Genomic DNA, 19631 nt, shown 5'->3' on the forward strand with positions numbered 1-19631 from the left:
CTTTCCTCCATAGCAACAATTTAACACAATAACAGCATGGCTGTAAAAAATACTTACCAAGTTTTAAATCATGATTAAAAAAGTGTAAGTGATCGGACAGCTCTTTTTTTGTGTTTACTTATTTTATTTAAAGGTAACCTATTACTCCAACCTCAACATTAGCTGCAATAGCTCCAAACGCAATACATATATATGTTATTACTGGAAGGTGATATAATGCTGCTTCATGCACATACGCTGATTAGCCACAACATTAAAGCCACCCTCCTAATATCGTGCAATCCCCATGTGCTTCCAAAACAGCTCTGATGCATCGATGCACGGACTCCTCCAAGAAATTAGCAGCAGATCCATTAAATTCTGCAAGTAGCGAGCTTGGGCCTCCATGGATCAGATTTGTTGTTATAGCGCTGTCAGGGTCTTACCTGAGTTGGGAGTCTGTAGCGCAGATATGTCGCTCACCCTTGCAGATAGCCACAGGCCGAGGTGGTCAGGTAAGAATTCACCTGGCCTGTGGGTCTGTGCAGGATGCAGTACCAAATACGCAGGACAGGCAAGGACAGAACCAGCAGGATAGTCGAGGGATAGCCGAGGTCAAAGGATGCCAGAGGTCAGAATAAACGTAGTCACAAGCCGAGGTCAAATATACGAAGCAGAATAAACAGGAACACTGGTGCGACACAGGAACACTAGATCAAAGACTTGACAATGAGTACAGGGCGAGGCTGGGTTTAAATACCCTGCTGATGAAGATCAGAGTCAGGTGAGATACAGACAAGTCAAGGTGCAGCCCCCGGAGTAGTAGCCAAGCCAGGATGAACAAGACCGGAATCAGTAGTCTCTGGTAAAGCTGCTGTGGCTCAGAGGCAGAGAGCAGGACTAGGATAGATAAGTACCCCGGTTCAAGTCCCCTGTTGGGAATTCCAGGAGCGACCACGTCTGGCCGTCTGTCTCACAGGTGAGTACCCTGACAAGCGCATCCCACAGATGCCCAATCAGATTGAGATCTGGGGGATTTGTGGGCTACGGCAACACCTTGAATTCTTTGTCATGTTGACAAAACCATTCCTGAACAATTTTTTGTAGTGAAGCAGGATGCATGATCCTGCTGGAAGTGACCACTGCCATGAAGGAACACCTTTGCTATGAAGGGGTGTACGCAGTCTGCAACAATCTCTGGGTAGGCAGTACATGTCAAAGTAACATCCACATAAATCCCAGGATCTAGGTTCCCAGCAGAACATTGCCCAGAGTATAACACTATGTCCACCGGCCTGCCTTCCTCCCATAGTGCACCCTGCTGTTACCTACCTAATCTAAAACAAAATTTTTATTCATCAGACCAGGCAATCTTCTTCTATTGCTCTATGGTCCAGTTCTGAGGCTCACATCCTCACTGAAAGCCCTTTTGCAGGGGACAGGGATCATCATGAATGATTGGTGTGCGGCTACACAGCAAACTGCGATGCATCGTGTGCTCTGACACCTTTCTATCATGGCCAGCATTATGTTTTTCAACAATTTGAGCTACAGTAGATTAGCTACATCAGCTAATCACTCTCAGCCAATGAGATCGGCCCTGCACAACTGGGCTTAGTTCAGACAAAGAGCTACTGGCTCTCTGGTGGATTTAGTGGAGATGGGGAGTGGCACCCACAGACCTCATAAAAGGAGTAAAAACATTGACAGGGCACTTCTGGCACTATAACCACTACTAAACATTATAGTGGTTATGGTCCTTGGTGTGTTCTTTTAACATTCAGCCTCTTTTATGTTCAAACGGCATACTAGGTAAATAGGTAGAGACATTGAGTATCTAGTGCCGTAAATCTCTACTGTTCGGTTATTATATGAATGCAGTTGAAATAGAAAGCAGTGTGTGTTCTTGTCTGCTGGGTGATTGATGGGATCTGTTGTCCTGTAATGTTTTTTTTTACAATAGTCGTTGGTCCATGACTCTATAGAGAGATGTACAGCACCAATTAAGATTTTTTTCAGAAGCGGACATAAGGAGCAAATGCCCCTCCTGCATCTTTCAAAGAAATATAGGTCTCTATAAAATAGGTTGGGTGGATCACCTGACAGAAATTCAAGTAGATAAAAAAACAATAATAAACAAGCAACACAGTTTCTCATCATACAAAGCGATAGCAGAGACTGCAGTTCTCTGTGAAACAAATTACCGTACTGAGTAGACATACGCATTTCTCACGCTTCAACAAAGAGATGACGATAATTAGTTTAATTTTTTCTTTCTTTGTTAGTTTATGTCTTAGAGAAGCCAATTTGACAGCCATATTAACTACCCTTGGCCATCTCCCAGTCCCTTGTGAAGGCTGTCTGCAGGTAATACGATACCCACAGATCATTACACATAATTATCACTTCTTCTTACACAAACCATTAGCATGCATTTTCACACAATTTTTAAACATACCATTAAAAGTACTCTTTTCATCTTCATTCCTTACTTCAGAGCTCACATAAAACCATGTATCTGGATCCATAGTCAAATCCCTGCTTAACGCTAAAAATTAAAACTTAGAGAGATATTGACAGCAACCAACCCATTCATATAACTAGGCAAGGTTTCAAGAAAACAAAGGGAAAAATCTATTATAAAAAAAAACACTTAAAACAATACAAAATGACTAAAGGTTCTACAATTTGCAAAACAAAGCAGATACAGTTATTCAGACACCCAAATATCTTATGCAATTGAACGGAAACTGCAACAAACAATGACTTTTCTACATCTAACCCCTGTTCCAAATAATGACAAAATCTGTCAATTAGGGGGTCTCCAACTCGCTCTCAGATTAGTGTGACTCTAACCCACTATCCAATTATCGGGACTCTAACCCACTATCCAATTATCGGGACTCTAACCCACTATCCAATTACCAGGCCTCTAACCCACTATCCAATTATCGGGACTCCAACCCACTATCCAATTACCAGGACTCTAACCCACTATCCAATTATCGGGACTGCAACCCACTATCCAATTATCGGGACTTTAACCCACTATCCAATTATTGGGACTCTAACCCACTATCCAATTACCAGGACTCTAACCCACTATCCAATTACCAGGACTCTAACCCACTATCCAATTACCTGGACTCTAACCCACTATCCAATTACCTGGACTCTAACCCACTATCCAATTACAGGAACTCTAACCCACTATCCAATTATCGGGACTCTAACCCACTATCCAATTATCGGGACTCTAACCCACTATCCAATTACCAGGACTCTAACCCACTATCCAATTATCGGGACTCCAACCCACTATCCAATTATCGGGACTCTAACCCACTATCCAATTACCAGGACTCTAACCCACTATCCAATTACCAGGACTCTAACCCACTATCCAATTACCTGGACTCTAACCCACTATCCAATTACAGGAACTCTAACCCACTATCCAATTACCAGGACTCTAACCCACTATCCAATTACCTGGACTCTAACCCACTATCCAATTACCTGGACTCTAACCCACTATCCAATTACAGGAACTCTAACCCACTATCCAATTATCAGGACTCTAACCCACTATCCAATTACTGGGACTCTAACACACTATCCAATTACCAGGACTCTAACCCACTATCCAATTACTGGGACTCTAACCTACTATCCAATTATCGGGACTCGAACCCACTATCCAATTACCAGGACACTAACCCACTATCCAATTATCGGGACTCTAACCCATTATCCAATTATGGGGACTTTAATCCACTATCTAATTACCGGGATTCTAACCCACTATCCAGTTATCGGTACTCTAACCCACTATCCAATTACCGGGACCTTAACCCACTATCCAATTACAGGAACTCTAACCCACTATCCAATTACCAGGACTCTAACCCACTATCCAATTACCTGGACTCTAACCCACTATCCAATTACCTGGACTCTAACCCACTATCTAATTATCGGGACTCGAACCCACTATCCAATTACCAGGACACTAACCCACTATCCAATTATCGGGACTCTAACCCATTATCCAATTATGGGGACTTTAATCCACTATCTAATTACCGGGATTCTAACCCACTATCCAGTTATCGGTACTCTAACCCACTATCCAATTACCGGGACCTTAACCCACTATCCAATTACTGGGACTCTAACACACTATCCAATTACCAGGACTCTAACCCACTATCCAATTACTGGGACTCTAACCTACTATCCAATTATCGGGACTCGAACCCACTATCCAATTACCAGGACACTCACCCACTATCCAATTATCGGGACTCTAACCCATTATCCAATTATGGGGACTTTAATCCACTATCTAATTACCGGGATTCTAACCCACTATCCAGTTATCGGTACTCTAACCCACTATCCAATTACCGGGACCTTAACCCACTATCCAATTACCAGGGCTCTATCCTACTATCCAATTATGGGGACTCTAACCCACTATTCAATTACGGGGACACTAACCCACTATCCAATTACCAGGACTCTAACCCACTATCCAATTACTGGGACTCTAACCTACTATCCAATTATCGGGACTCGAACCCACTATCCAATTACCAGGACACTCACCCACTATCCAATTATCGGGACTCTAACCCATTATCCAATTATGGGGACTTTAATCCACTATCTAATTACCGGGATTCTAACCCACTATCCAGTTATCGGTACTCTAACCCACTATCCAATTACCGGGACCATAACCCACTATCCAATTACCAGGGCTCTATCCTACTATCCAATTATGGGGACTCTAACCCACTATTCAATTACGGGGACACTAACCCACTATCCAATTACCAGGACTCTAACCCACTATCCAATTACGGGGACTCTAACCCACTATCCAATTACAGGAACTCTAACCCACTATCCAATTACCAGGACTCTAACCCACTATCCAATTACGGGGACTCTAACCCACTATCCAATTACAGGAACTCTAACCCACTATCCAATTATCGGGACTCTAACCCAATATCCAATTACCGGGACTCTAACCCACTATCCAATTACCAGGACTCTAACCCACTATCCAATTACGGGGACTCTAACGCACTATCCAATTACGGGGACTCTAACGCACTATCCAATTGCCGGGGCTCTATCCTACTATCCGATTACGGGGACTCTAACCCACTATCCAATTATCGGGACTCTAAACCAATATCCAATTAACGGGACACTAACCCACTATCCAATTACGGGGACTCTAACGCACTATCCAATTACAGGGACTCTAACCCACTATCCACTTACCGGGACACTAACCCACTATCCAATTACCGGGACACTAACCCACTATCCAATTACCGGGACTCTAACCCACTATCCACTTACCGGGACACTAACCCACTATCCAATTACCGGGACACTAACCCAATATCCACTTACCGGGACACTAACCCACTATCCAATTACCGGGACTCTAACCCACTATCCACTTACCGGGACACTAACCCACTATCATCGAGCTGGATACCCAGATTTGGGACTCTAACCGCTTCCAATCAAGGACTGGATATCTTTCTTAATTCCTGAGAGTCCTTTAGACCAATTTCTACTTTGGTCACACCCCACCTCACAGAAACCACTATGGATATTCCGAATTCCGGAGAGCAAAGAACACAAATCAAAATAATATTGGTCCTTACCATTTCCATGAATTCCACCTGCGATGCCATCTGTTGTGAGGAATTTTCCATTTGTGACTCAAAACCGGGTACTCTCAGGTTTGCAGCTGCATCACAGGACACAGGGGCTAAATTGTAGATATTAGCTCGGAGAGTTAGAAACTCAGAAGCATGCTTCAAAATCACTCTGGTATATTGTGCATTCACATGTAGCATATATAGGCCAAACAGGAGATTACCTTAAGCTCTAAAACATATGAAAGATATTATTATTTACTACAAGGTTTATGCATAACAAGGTTGTAGACAGAAAAAGAAGTCAAGGAAAAGCTGGTCTGCAACAGTCTCTTCTTTGTGGTTAGACAGATGTACAGACATTTGAAGGGAGACAAAAAGAGTTAGACTGACGGAAACATGCAGTTACAACCGTTATAATTTTAACCATTAATAATAAAACGTACGCATAATATGAGTTTAACCCTTACAGAATTCCTCCCACAAATTTTTGTACAAATTCTAGAATCTACGGTTATTTCAGGGTTTTCTGTTGAAACATCGGGGAATAGAACACGTTACATTGTAATTAAGCACAAACACTGAAACCCATCAACAAATCTTCATACATGTTCTAGATGAGATTACAGACCTGAACTCGCCAGGTTAGGTCAATAGACTGACTTGTCCTTCTCGTTAGTACGCCAACAAATAGTTCTTACGCCGCCATACACCTGCTCAGCGCGTTTCTTTAGGTTATGCAACCAGGAGCGTCTTTTATTATAAATGTTAATATTGTGTTGTTGGCTTAATCATAAATATTTAGTTTTATTTAAATCAATAAAATGTAAAACCTATTTAAATTGCCAGGTAGATTTTACCTTCACTCTCTGAATCTGTGCTCACTATTTTGCTATCAGTGGCTGTCAAAAAGGAGACGTGGTAAAGGTAGGCAAGGTATTTCTTCTAAAACAAAAACCACCACAACCCATTGCTAACTATTAGTTGGCTATCTGACTGTTCAAAACTTTTAGATTCAGTAGTTCAACTTTAAAGTGTTTTTTTTCCAACACCTTATTACATTGATAGATCTGCATGCCACAGATTCTGTAGCTCAGTGACGGTCTACTGCCATCTACTGGACATATGTAAAAATAACTTTGTGAAGTACTATACATTAAAGGAACACTATAGTCACCTAAATTACTTTAGCTAACTAAAGCAGTTTTAGTGTATAGATCATTCCCCTGCAATTTCACTGCTCAATTCACTGTCATTTAGGAGTTAAATCACTTTGTTTCTGTTTATGCAGCCCTAGCCACACCTCCCCTGGCTATGATTGACAGAGCCTGCATGAAAAAAAACTGGTTTCACTTTCAAACAGATGTAATTTACCTTAAATAATTGTATCTCAATCTCTAAATTGAACTTTAATCACATACAGGAGGCTCTTGCAGGGTCTAGCAAGCTATTAACATAGCAGGGGCTAAGAAAATCTTAATTAAACAGAACTTTCAATAAAGAAAGCCTAAAAAGGGTTCTCTTTACAGGAAGTGTTTATGGAAGGCTGTGCAAGTCACGTGCAGGGAGGTGTGACTAGGGTTCATAAACAAAGGGATTTAACTCCTAAATGGCAGAGGATTGAGCAGTGAGGCTGCAGGGGCATGTTCTATACACCAACATTGCTTTATTAAGCTAAAGTTGTTCAGGTGACTATAGTGTCCCTTTAAAAGAATCTGGTCCTAGATTCTAAAAATTTGAAGACAAATGATTATATTGTAGCTAAAATTCAGGTGGGTCTGTCCGTTTGTCTGTCTATCTAATTTCCTGCCCTAAAATGCAAGTACAGGGAAAGATGTTCCCCACAGGCAACCTGCTAAATAACCCAAATGCCATTAAAATATTTAAAATAAATCTTGTATATTGTGCCCCAGTGGTAATGACATAGTAGGACATAAAAAAAAATAGTGCCAGCAATGCTTAATCACATACAGCAATGCCAAAGCTCCCATTCCCAACCAAAACCCACCGTTGCTGATTGAGACATTCACGCTGGCCCTTGGGAGAGGAGCTCTGGGATAGCTGCTCGCCCAGGCACTGAATAATGGGTGTAAAGAATGGTGTGAAGCAGATTAAGTCTGTAGCAACGCACAGCATGTCAGTCTAAAACACAGGAGGAAACCTCATGGTAGATCCTGGCAGTGGTGAGAATCCACAAGGACATCATGTAAGAAACAGGTCAAACTCAGAATTAGAACCAGATAGAATGTGACTGGGAGTAGGGACACCAAGACGTGCCAGTAACCATCAGGAACAGGGAATGGGGTGAGAACAGGAATGGATACTGCTGTCTGAGCCAAAGGCACTTCGTTTTGTACCTTTATGATGGGATTTCGGTCTCATACACATATTTGCATCCACAGTAATATTTTGGGTACACTCGATATGGTATGAATCAATTTCCTCACACAACAAATATGTAAACACCCAGTTACATAAAATGGACAATACACGAGCAAAGCACGAGCCCCCTCAAATCACGAGCCCCGGTGCACCAGCACTGATCGCTTAGGGCCACCCGATGGCAATGTTTTTCCATGGGGCCCAATCAGCACTGCGGCTCTCTTACAAAGCGACTGGGTCCCGGTAATGATGTCAGCACTGGGAGGAAGTGACTGCTAGTACTGCTAGTCACTTCCTCCCAGCTAACAGATCGAGCCATGTGGGAGAGGCAGAAAAGAGGGTATCGGAGTGGGAGAATCAGGGAAGCCACCCTTCTGCACCCTAAAGGTAGGAAACAGGAGGGTGGCTTAAAATGTGTGTATCTATCTGTTTGTATGTGTATCTATCTGTGTGTCTGTAAGTGTGTGTGTGTCTGTATGTGTGTCTGTGTGTGTTTCTGTATGAGTATCTCTTTGTCTGCGTATCTGTTTGTGTGTCTGTGTACCTGTATGTGTCGGTGTTTTTATAAGTTTGAGTGTCATTCTGTGTATCTGAATGTGTGTCTTCTGTGTATCTGTGTATATGTATGTGTGTCAGTGTGTGCCCTGTTTGTCTGTACATCTGTATGTGTGTCCATGTTTGTATCTGTACGAGTGTCATTGTGTGTATCTGTGTGCCTGTGTATCTGCATGTTTATTATTGTGTGAGTATCTGTATGTGTTTTATTATTTGTATCTGTGTACCTGTGTATCTGCATGTGTGTCACAGAACACACAACACTACAAATAATCTCCTACATTCACACACACATACTCTGTACAAAAAAATGATTGCATTCAAACACACAAACACCGCTTAGTGCTAAATAGAATCCTACAAACATAGACAAATGTTAATCCACAGCTGGCAAAGCATTATGGGATTTGTACGACATATGGCGATCTATCTTTTGGCATTCTAGCGATAGAGGAGGTCCAATGGATCTCTTGCACCAGAGTCCTCTCTGCTCTAGTTCTGCCACTGCCTCTTACGTCCTTGATTCTAATGCACTTGTTTTGTTTAGTCATCTGTTTGTATGTGTATCTATCTGTGTGTCTGTAAGTGTGTGTGTGTCTGTATGTGTGTCTGTGTGTGTTTCTGTATGTGTATCTCTTTGTCTGCGTATCTGTTTGTGTGTCTGTGTACCTGTATGTGTCGGTGTTTTTATAAGTTTGAGTGTCATTCTGTGTATCTGAATGTGTGTCTTCTGTGTATCTGTGTATATGTATGTGTGTCAGTGTGTGCCCTGTTTGTCTGTACATCTGTATGTGTGTCCATGTTTGTATCTGTACGAGTGTCATTGTGTGTATCTGTGTGCCTGTGTATCTGCATGTTTATTATTGTGTGAGTATCTGTATGTGTTTTATTATTTGTATCTGTGTACCTGTGTATCTGCATGTGTGTCACAGAACACACAACACTACAAATAATCTCCTACATTCACACACACATACTCTGTACAAAAAAAATGATTGCATTCAAACACACAAACACCGCTTAGTGCTAAATAGAATCCTACAAACATAGACAAATGTTAATCCACAGCTGGCAAAGCATTATGGGATTTGTACGACATATGGCGATCTATCTTTTGGCATTCTAGCGATAGAGGAGGTCCAATGGATCTCTTGCACCAGAGTCCTCTCTGCTCTAGTTCTGCCACTGCCTCTTACGTCCTTGATTCTAATGCACTTGTTTTGTTTAGTCATCTGTTTGTATGTGTATCTATCTGTGTGTCTGTAAGTGTGTGTGTGTCTGTATGTGTGTCTGTGTGTGTTTCTGTATGTGTATCTCTTTGTCTGCGTATCTGTTTGTGTGTCTGTGTACCTGTATGTGTCGGTGTTTTTATAAGTTTGAGTGTCATTCTGTGTATCTGAATGTGTGTCTTCTGTGTATCTGTGTATATGTATGTGTGTCAGTGTGTGCCCTGTTTGTCTGTACATCTGTATGTGTGTCCATGTTTGTATCTGTACGAGTGTCATTGTGTGTATCTGTGTGCCTGTGTATCTGCATGTTTATTATTGTGTGAGTATCTGTATGTGTTTTATTATTTGTATCTGTGTACCTGTGTATCTGCATGTGTGTCACAGAACACACAACACTACAAATAATCTCCTACATTCACACACACATACTCTGTACAAAAAAAATGATTGCATTCAAACACACAAACACCGCTTAGTGCTAAATAGAATCCTACAAACATAGACAAATGTTAATCCACAGCTGGCAAAGCATTATGGGATTTGTACGACATATGGCGATCTATCTTTTGGCATTCTAGCGATAGAGGAGGTCCAATGGATCTCTTGCACCAGAGTCCTCTCTGCTCTAGTTCTGCCACTGCCTCTTACGTCCTTGATTCTAATGCACTTGTTTTGTTTAGTCATTTCCCCATTTTCATGTTAGGAATAACAGCAAAGCTTTCAGGGAGTTGTAGTGTGTGGGGATTCGCACAAAAATAAAGCATTTTTTTTATGGGTTTTTTTATGTATTGTTTTGCATATTGTAATGTATTGTGTATACAATGCATTAAAATACTTGGTGAATAGCAGCCTGTAGTGACTCTTTAATCATATAAAATACAGCAGAGAGCAGGGCTAGTTCCATCTCCGTTTAGATTTTACGTGCTCACGGGATTTATCAGAGAACTCATCCATCTGCTCGAGTCTTGGCACACGGACCACAGTATCTGCACAAACTTAATTTCAAGCTCTGATGAAAGTTCTATGCAATATTCATAAGGCGTTTATTTCATTTCCCAAAGGCACGCACACGATATTTAAAGAGAAGTAAAAATGAGCACACAGCTCTGTAACAATTACAGTCCAACCTGCCCTGCAATTAGTGCCACATTCTTAGGGGAAGATGTTCTAAAAAATTTCTTCTCAGGACAAGATCAATTAAGAACATACTTTCCCTGATGTCTGTACTGACTCAGCACTGAATAACTGCAGTCTGTCCATTAAATGGGCCGTCGGCGACATCTCCAATCAGGAAACATAGAGCATATGCCACATGGGTCCAACAGAGATTACTTCAGTCATGAGCTTAGAACATTGGCTGCATGGACCCAACTGAGATGGCTTCAACAGGGAAGCAGCACAGAGCATGTCCTAAGAGGGATACAGATAGGAATGATTTACTTTATTTTAGAACATTCTGTTTCATTTCATTTTATACATTCTCTCATATTGACAATGTCCTTTCTATTTCAGATTGACAATGCCTTTTGGGCATTTCTGGAAAATGTGTTACTGTTAAGAAAGATGCCACGTGCTTGATGTAGGGAATTGGCGATGACCCTGGGGGCCTCTGAAAGCCACATGCTATTCACCTCAATATCAGTCTGGTAAAACTGGGCGATATCTGTGCTGCAACAATTAAAACCCCATCCTGAATCCTAAAGGGATCGGAGGTAGGAGTGGGGGCAATATAAAGGGATCTGCCCCAACTTCTGATTCTTATGACGTCCTTTCAAAATTCAATAGTTTTCTTTTGTTTTATTTTTTACTATTTTTATAGCAGTGCTTTGCTAATCTAATCCAAAGCATTGAACGTGATAAAACAGTGAGATTTAGACAGTCTGAGAGGGTGGTTTGCCACCAGTTTGGCAGCCTTCTCCAGATGGTGATTTAGCTATAACGTATACAATTCTTAGATTTTTTTTAGTTACATGTTTTTGATAGTTGATGCATATTGCAGACAATAGGAAAGAGACAGGAAAGTTACATTGTGTTTCATGTTTGTTTTTTTCTATGTGAGGTCTCTTTGTTCCAGCTCTCGATTGCTAGCAGTAAGGCTGACTCGTTAGAGCAGGGCTTCCCAAACTTTTTTGGTCCAAGTCCCACTTTTGAATAGTTATTTTTCGGGACCCACTTGCTTGTAATTGAATATTGTAAAGTGCTACAGAATTTGTTGGCGCTATATAAATGCAAATAACAATAATGGATATTTTAAAGGGAGGGGGATGTTAAATTGAAAATATCAATTTACTTCATTTTTAATTTATTTTTTAATACACTTAATATATAAATATGTGTGGTACTTTAAGAAACAAAATTCAGACAGGAGCTTACTTGTTTATGTCTTGGCAGATGACGTGACTCATCAGGAATACTTATGGTCAATCACTTAAAGGTTGCTGACACCTGTCCCACGTCATTTCCTTTTGTTTGTATCCAGATTTGGATCATTGATTATTTTCCTTTAAATACACACCTTGATTAAAAGCACTTTTAATTATTCTTATCCATCAGCCAGGATATCTCCATCTCCCCCACGATGTGTCTCTAATTATACTTCCATGTTCAGCCCGCTCCATCTCTGTTTTTATGTATTCTAAATTATCAAGATCATCATATCAATCTATGTGCCAGTATATTTGATACTACTCACCTTATAACAGTGTGTTTTGTGACACTCATGGGTAGCAACATTGTGTCCTTTTTAGTTGGAAACATTTGGTCATTTATACGTCTTGACTTCTAATCTACACTCACATTGTTGGGTTTAAATGTTGATTGCGCATCTATATATTAGATTTACATCTTTCCTTCTTGATCAGCATACGTCACAGACAAGTAAACAACATAAATAAATAATGAGCACATGGTACTTGGTCTGCATACATGTGACATTCGATGAAGGATTCTCGATTGTATCTGCCCATCTTGACCCATTTCGAGGTATCTTCATTCTTCTTCCAGCTCTCGTGTTACACTGTATACACAGCTCCGGAGAACACAATGGAGCCAGTAGGTATCAATGTTATATCAGGTTTCAGGTTGTAGTATTGTTTGCTATCTTTACAGTGAATTGATGTTCTTTATCGTGTAAGCCTTCCTTTGTCAACGCTTGTCTTCAACAAACAGCCGTAGCAGCTTCACTTTCATACAATGGCCACGCTTTATGCATATAACACTCTTGGACATTTATACTGTTAATTTCACAGAATGTGCTGCCTTCTCACAAATGGTTTAGCACTTGAAATGTTTATTTGTTTGTATTTTGGCTTTCTATCTGTTTCTTTTAGAAAGAAATAAAATAAATCCCAAAAGCTCACAACCTATACCATATGACCCTTCAAAATTGTAAAGAATGTTATACAGGTACAACTGCAAACATAAAGCTTTCAATACTGTTGCATACCTTACTGCCTCAATATTATTATGTGAATAAGGCTATCCTACATAAGAAAAAACAGTCCATCGAGTTCAACCGTGAAACCCATTTTTTTATGCTGTTGATCCAAAAGAAGGCAAAACAAACCCCAATTGAAGCCATTTCCAATTATGCCACAAAAAGGAAAAAAAACTCTTAATTTTTTTTTTTTAAATGCAACTTTACCTGTGTGTCTTGTAACCCTCCTTTTTAATTTCTTACCCTCTTTAGTGTATGTAATGTGGTTGGAGGCAGGGGCTGTAGAGTGAAGGACAGGTACTGTACAGGGCGGCAGGCAGGGGCTGTTGAGAGGGGGGCATGGGGCTGTGAGGGGGCCATGGAGCTGTGACTGGGGGCACGGGGCTGTGAGGGGGCACAGGGATGTGAGGGGGGCATGGAGCTGAGAGAAGGGGGACCGATAGGGGGCAGGGACTGAGAGGGGGGAGACAGCTGCAATAGAAGGTGCCACATGGGCTGTAGAAGGTGGCACGGGGGCTGTAGATGGGGGCACAGGGGCTGAGGAGGGGGCAGGGCTGCGGAGGGGGGGGATGGGGGCTGAGGAGAGGGGCAAGAGCTGAGAGGAGGCAGGAGTTGAGAGGGTGGGACAGTTGCAATAGAAAGGGCAACATGGGCTGTAGAAGGGGACACAGGGGCTGTAGATGGGGGCACAGGGGCTGAGGATGGGGACAAGGGCTGTATAAAAAAAAAAACATCCATAAAAAATAAAAAAGCAACTAAAGTGTATTCCCCCCTGAGGCTTACCTTGGGCCAGGGAGGGGTGGGACAGGATCTGGAGCCTGCAGCCAGCATACAGCAGCCAGGGATATCGGCAGGCATGTTCTGATGATGTCGGGGGGAGGGGGCATGACTTCCTCTGCTCCTCTCCCAGACTCCTCAATGGTTCAGGGGATTCGGATTTTTGCGCCCCACTGCTCTGGCGCCCTAAGCCTGATGGACACGCCGCCCCTGGCTACGCATCTTGTTTGCAGCAGTTTATAACAGCAATAGGGTGCTCTACTACCGTATGTACTTAAGCTGCTTGCAATTAAGGGGTTGAATAATTTTGAGACTGGAGAAGCCTTTATAGGTTGCATTTTCAGGCGAAATTGGGGAAGACACTATTTCAATTGCTTTTGTTTGCTTTGTTCATTGCAAACAGCTGAGAGTCTGTAAATGTTGACAATAAACCTGATTTTCAATGGGGGTTGCATCATTTTGATTGCAACTGTATTAACTCATGTAGCATAGTTATAGCTATGCCACAGACCACTAGGGCTCTTGTAAATAGCCAAGTTGCGTTTATTAAAATACTTGTTATTCTCAATTGTACCCCTTACAGCTATAGATTACGGTATATCCGCAAATATACGAGAACACTGTCATAACATTCGTCAAATCAGTTCATTGATTACCTTTGTGTTTACCTGATCCGTTATGCCCATTTATACAATATACTGTAAATGTTTTGGTATTTTTCGGCCAGCAATATGGGGATTCGAGCATGAGAGGTACATTTGCAGCAAAGTTCTAAAAGTGGAACAGACAGTAAGAATGTTCCATTTATTCCTATTGCAATTGCTACTTATTTAGAACTTTGCCCCTGCATTCCATATGCTGTCACACACCCTACAGAGCTCTTAAAATGACCTGTAACATCCTTAAACATGAGTTCTAATCGAAGGACAAAGGGGTTAATCTTGGCACAGAGGCAGGAAGTCTTACCGCTATCCATTGAGCAGAGGCTGACATAAATAGCTGGAGATATTGAAACTAGTTATTTTAAAATTACTTCCAACTGTCTGACCTATTTCTAAGGATAATAGGCAGTCTCACAAAATGCATCTCTACTAAATAATCAGAAGTGTTCTAATTAGCTAGAATTAAAAAAAATACCTGTTCGGGGACCTAAATATACAAATATATTAAGTGAGTTTGGTTGAAGTTATAAAAACAATACCAAAGAACTTAATCAGGAAAGTGACACTTACATTTAATTTCTACAATTGTAAAGTGCTGCTGAATATAATGACTCTATATGATGTATATAAATAATAATAATATAAATTTTATGGACCTTGGAAGAATGACCAGTTGTGTTGACCACGAATTAAACCTGTGACACTGAGATACAGCATTTGAAGCCCTACATTCCGAACTCTCTCATCAGCAATGTTTAAAATTGTATTTAACCCTTATACATGAGTATGGTGCCCGGGGTACTCTGCTGTCTGTCTTACTGGAATAATTGGTCAAAGCTTTTAAGAATGGTTGGGCAACTTACCTGGGTCATGCTGTGTGGATTCTTCTCCAGTTCGAAGTCTTCTCTTCAAATTCCGGACATTGTGTGAGCAATGTCCGGGTTTTGGAGTCCGAACGGCCCCATACAGCACCGTATGATTTTGGCCCATTTGTTACGAGGCCATTCAAATAAAAAATGCATATTTTTTCACCGTTTAATGAGCTCCAGGCAATCTCTGTCTGGCAGTCTCTTATCCTCTTCGTAGATCCTCTTGACAGATGATACCTGGTCCAATCTAATTCTTCACTTCACTGGAGCCCCATGGCCCAAGAACTGCCCTTGACAAACCCAGCCTGATGCTTCTCAAAGAGCAGTATAAGCAACATTCAGTGATGATAAACATGATGACTTCTAGTAATTAGTAAGTGCCTCCAGTGGCCAACTCGCTGATTGTCTGTTGGATTGTCTGACTGACAGCCATTAGATGCATTTTGACTGAAAATGTACACATTGCCCATTCTCGAAAATGACAGTGTTTAAATTTTTCAGTAAATTTTTGGTCAATGAACCACAACACTTGCATTATGATGTAGTGATTTTGTTGCCTAGGTTTTCTGAAACTCCATTACGGAAAGTCAAAAGTTCTCCTTAATAAGTGTCTTTCTTGCAGAGGATTTGTGGGGGTTTGGCTACAGCTTTGGTTCTGTACTCCCCCACTCTGTCAAGACACAATGGTTATATTACCTATATTACCTATACCATTTCCTGCCCATTTAAGAGCAGGAATTCTCAGCTAAATCGTGAATTTCTTGTTTCTGCAATAAAAGTGACCATTCGCTTTTTAATTTCCCATCTTGTTCATGCTCTGACAGAATATTTCATGCACTTTTAATGTTAAGGGAGAAACGTCTCCCATTAGACTGATTCCCGGGCTATTAACCTGTCTTTCTTATTGCACTTTTCATACCAAAGCATTTTAAGTTTGCAGTTTCCCGTAAATGTTTTATCCTTCAGGCTTGATAAAGTAATTTTAGTTTTATAAACAAAACATCCTGTTTAATGTGTTTAATGAATTATTCATGGACTGAGAGTTTTTAGATTCACTTAAAGCACAAATGTGTTTTAAATCACTTAATCCCAACTCACACATGCAGGGTGACTGCAGTCTAAGAAATGGACTGTTAATACTATATTGCGGGCGAGATAGCCCTTCGTGAGAGCCCTTCAGTTTTTAGCAAACAGCTTTAATAAAAACATTGGACATTTGTGCCGTGATCTGTAAAATTGAAAGCAAGCATTACCCTTCACTGCACATACATTTTGGGACAGGTGTACTCGCTTTAATTTATTTTTGCTGGAGATGACAGAATTCATTTTTTTGGCCTACAGATAACACAATGCTTTATATGACAGTTTACGATGATGGTGAGAGGTATAGAAAATTAATCTATTGTCCATGCAAAAAACAGCAGGGTGGACAACACCTACAGCACCCTTTAGTGGTTATGGTGCTTGAAATGTTCTTTTAATTTGCCAACAGTCTTTACGAGGCTGCGAGAAAATTCATGTAGGTTTAAATGAAGTAGTTATGGTGCCAGAAGGTACTCTTGTCTTAAAGGGTTAAACCATTCCAGCGATGATATACAGGTCCCCCATGTGGCATCTGGCTTCTGAATCTGACAGGAAATGCGAAGTGTCGCCAGGCAGGGGTGCTGTTGCTTGGCTTGAGCGGTCAGCTGACCATCAGTAGCCCCCATTCATGAAAAAGGTACATCAGCTGACACTCACAGCCACCCATTGCTGTTCATGCTAATGCTTCCTCATTAGCCCAATCAGCACTGAGGGGGATGGGTTTCTGGGGACTCTTGTTTAGAATTAAAACATTGAAAGTGGTTAAATATTGAATGAAAGGACAGCCCATGGGACTCCACACACTACTACCACTTCCGTTAGATATAGCAGTTATGGTGCCAACAATGTCTCTTTGAGACCTTAGAATTTTGAAGGTCTTTACATTTGGTGTCATCAAGCACAGCAGGATGAGCCCGAACACAGCTAGAGATTCTGATAGAAAAGCTATGGATTAGAAAAGCAATTTCTGCACATCTGTAGATCCACACTGCTGCTCCATGAGAATAATTTGTTTGGATCAGAGATCACCAGGATCAAAGACGTAACCAGAAACCACAGCCTCCTTCTCACAGACTATGGGCCCGGGAAACCTGTAAATGACTAGTTAAATGGCTTGGTTCGTGCCCTTTCTCTATTCTGTTCGGGAACCGAACAGGCGCACGAACCATGGGCTTGTTAAGCCTAACTGATAGTTTGTAACACATTCCACCGCAGTGTTCTAATTGTTCATCTGGGTGGCCGCTGTTCGCATGAACGACCACGAGGTGGCAGTCATCTTGTTTTCATAAACGCAAGCAATGGAATTTGGTCGTCGAGTTCATGGAACTGAAAACAGACACTGAAACTCCCAAACACCGCTGGACTTCCATGATCACCTGCGTTCGGTTCTACACCACTTAGAAGGGCACTGTTCGGTGGAAAAGTTCCCGCGAACAAGGTGAACAAGCTCCAGTGTAAGACTATTGACTATGTTCGGTAGTTTGTTTGTTTTTAGAAACATAGAAACATAGAATGTGACGGCAGATAAGAACCATTCGGCCCATCTAGTCTGCCCAGTTTTCTAAATACTTTCATTAGTCCCTGGCCTTATCTTATAGTTAGGATAGCCTTATGCCTATCCCACGCATGCTTAAACTCCTTTACTGTGTTAACCTCTACCACTTCAGCTGGAAGGCTATTCCATGCATCCACTACCCTCTCAGTAAAGTATTACTTCCTGATATTATTTTTAAACCTTTGTCCCTCTAATTTAAGACTATGTCCTCTTGTTGTGGTAGTTTTTCTTCTTTTAAATATAGTCTCCTCCTTTACTGTGTTGATTCCCTTTATGTATTTAAATGTTTCTATCATATCCCCCCTGTCTCGTCTTTCCTCCAAGCAATACATGTTAAGATCCTTTAACCTTTCCTGGTAAGTTTTATCCTGCAATCCATGAACCAGTTTAGTAGCCCTTCTTTGAACTCTCTCTAAGGTATCAATATCCTTCAGAAGATATGGTCTCCAGTACTGTGTACCAAGTGAGGTCTCACCAGTGTTCTGTACAATGGCATGAGCACTTCCCTCTTCCTACTGCTAATACCTCTCCCTATACAACCAAGCATTCTGCTAGCATTTCCTGCTGCTCTATTACATTGTCTGCCTACCTTTAAGTCCTCAGAAATAATCACCCCTAAATCCCTTTCCTCAGATGTTGAGGTTAGGACTCTATCAAATATTCTGTACTCTGCCCTTGGGTTTTTTACGTCCAAGATGCATTATCTTGCACTTATCCACATTAAATGTCAGTTGCCACAACTCTGACCATTTTTCTAGTTTACCTAAATCATTTGCCATTTGGCTTATCCCTCCTGGAACATTAACCCTGTTACATATCTTAGTATCATCCGCAAAAAGACACACCTTACCATCAAGACCTTCTGCAATATCACTAATAAAAATATTAAAGAGAATGGGTCCAAGTACAGATCCCTGAGGTACCCCACTGGTGACAAGCCCAAGCTTCGAATATACTCCATTGACTACAACCCTCTGTTGCCTGTCACTCAGCCACTGCCTTACCCATTCAACAATATTGGAATCCAAACTCAAAGATTGCAGTTTATTGATAAGCCTTCTATGTGCAACAGTGTCAAAAGCCTTACTGAAATCTAGGTAAGCAATGTCTACTGCACCACTCTGATCTATAATTTTAGTTACCCAATCAAAAAAATCAATAAGATTAGTTTGGCATGATCTCCCTGAAGTAAACCCATGTTGTCTCTGATCTTGAAATCCATATGTTTTTAGATGTTCAACAATCCTATCCTTTAACATGGTTTCCATCACTTTCCCCACTACTGAAGTAAGGCTTACTGGCCTATAGTTGCCCGACTCCTCCCTATTACCTTTCTTGTGAATGGGCACAACATTCGCTAACTTCCAATCTTCTGGGACTACTCCTGTTAACAATGATTGGTTAAATAAATCTG

This window comes from Pelobates fuscus, chromosome 1 (genome assembly GCF_036172605.1).
Source record: "Pelobates fuscus isolate aPelFus1 chromosome 1, aPelFus1.pri, whole genome shotgun sequence".
Lineage (NCBI taxonomy): Eukaryota > Metazoa > Chordata > Amphibia > Anura > Pelobatidae > Pelobates > Pelobates fuscus.